This window comes from Acomys minous (assembly GCF_964271855.1).
Source record: "Acomys minous genome assembly, chromosome: 8".
Classification (NCBI taxonomy): domain Eukaryota; kingdom Metazoa; phylum Chordata; class Mammalia; order Rodentia; family Muridae; genus Acomys; species Acomys minous.
This window is the reverse complement of record NC_140489.1, coordinates 124,077,851-124,079,644: the sequence shown is the minus strand read 5'-3', so window position 1 is coordinate 124,079,644 and position 1,794 is coordinate 124,077,851. Positions and strand designations below refer to the sequence as shown.

Here is a 1,794-nt window from a genome sequence, read left to right as displayed (position 1 = left end):
ACACACACACAAACACACACACGCGGCGCGTGCACGTGTGTGTGTGTGTGTGTGTGTGTGTGTGTGTGTGTGTGTGTGTGCCAGAAAAAAAAAAAAAGGGCTGGGTAGACGGCTCAGCAATTAAGAAAACTTTTTCGTGGAGAGGATATTTGTTTACTTCCTAGTACTTACATAATAGCTCACAATCTGCAATTCCAGATCAAAGGTATCCAGTGCTCTCTTGTGAACTCAGCAGGCACCATGCATAAATATGTTGCACAGGCCTACATGGAAAAAAATCATTCTTACACATAAAATACTGTGGGAGACATAAGGAAAACTCATAGAACTATTGCATAACAAAGTTCCAAAGATCTCCAACTGATCACCACTGCCCTTGAATATTATGTATGATCTAATTATAATTTTGCCTAAAATATAATTTGAGTGGAGCTTGGCTCTCCGAGCTATCCGGTACCATCCTTGTCGCTGCGGCGACACTCACCTCAGCTGCAGCCATGTCCGAGCAGATGACCCTTCGTGGGACCATTAAGGGCCATAACGGCTGGGTAACCCAGATCGCCTCCACACTGCAGTTCCCGGACATGATCCTGTCCACGTCTTGAGACAAGACTATCATCATGTGGAAGCTGACCAGGCATGAGACCAACTATGGCATTCCACAGAGTGCTCTGCGAGGTCACTCCCACTTGGTTAGCGATGTTGTTATCTCCTCTGATGGCAAGTTTGCCCTCTCAGGCTCCTGGGATGGAACGCTGCGTCTCTGGGATCTCACAACGGGCACCACCATGAGACGATTTGTAGGCCATACCAAGGATGTCCTGAGTGTGGCTTTCTCCTCTGACAACCGGCAGATTGTGTCTGGATCCAGAGACAAGATCATAAAGTTATGGAACACTCTGGGTGTCTACAAGTACACTGTCCAGGATGAGAGTCACTCAGAATGGGTGTCTTGTGTCCGCTTCTCCCCGAACAGCAGCAACCCTATCATCGTTTCCTGTGGATGGGACAAGCTGGTTAAGGTATGGAATTTGGCTAATTGCAAGCTGAAGACCAACCACATTGGCTACACTGGCTATCTGAACACAGTGACAGTCTCTCCAGATGGATCTCTGTGCGTCTGGAGGCAAGGACGGCCAGGCTATGCTGTGGGATCTCAATGAAGGCAAGCACCTGTACACACTAGATGGCGGGGACATCATCAACCCTTGTGCTTTAGCCCCAACCGCTACTGGCTCTGTGCTGCCACTGGCCCCAGTATCAAGATCTGGGACTTGGAGGGCAAGATCATTGTAGATGGACTGAAACAAGAAGTTACCAGCACCACCAGCAAAGCAGAGCCATCCCAGTGTACCTCTCTTGCCTGGTCTGCTGATGGTCAGACTCTGTTTGCTGGCTATACAGACAACCTGGTGCGAGTGTGGCAGGTGACTATTGGTACCCGCCGAAAGTTTATGACAAAATCTTAGAAATAAAACTGGCTTTCTCAAAAAAAAAAAAATATATATATATATATAATTTGATGTATGCTCTTTCTCCTAAAACTGTCTTTCTCTCTATTTCTCAGTCCTAATGAAATTCACACTGGAAAACTTTTTACCACAGAGAAACATGGAAGAAGGCATTTGGCCAAAGACTTAAGAAATGAAAGAATCTTGGCTCTGACTGTGAGCAGTTAAACAGAAACTGCTTGAAAGAAAATTAGGACTTGAAATAATAGTACCTGATAAGCTACTGTTAGCAGTGGAAGACTTTCTTTAGAATCTGCTTTGAGAGAACTAGAAAGTGGGCTTG

General features: G+C 45.9%; 1 pseudogene across 1 annotated transcript; it reads left to right on the top strand.

Annotated features, from left to right (window-relative positions):
• Positions 1-431: 431 nt before the first annotated feature.
• On the top strand, positions 432-1,501 carry LOC311603011 (small ribosomal subunit protein RACK1-like; annotated as a pseudogene). The gene has a single exon. The product of its transcript is annotated as a small ribosomal subunit protein RACK1-like (transcript).
• The last annotated feature ends 293 nt before the right edge of the window (positions 1,502-1,794 follow it).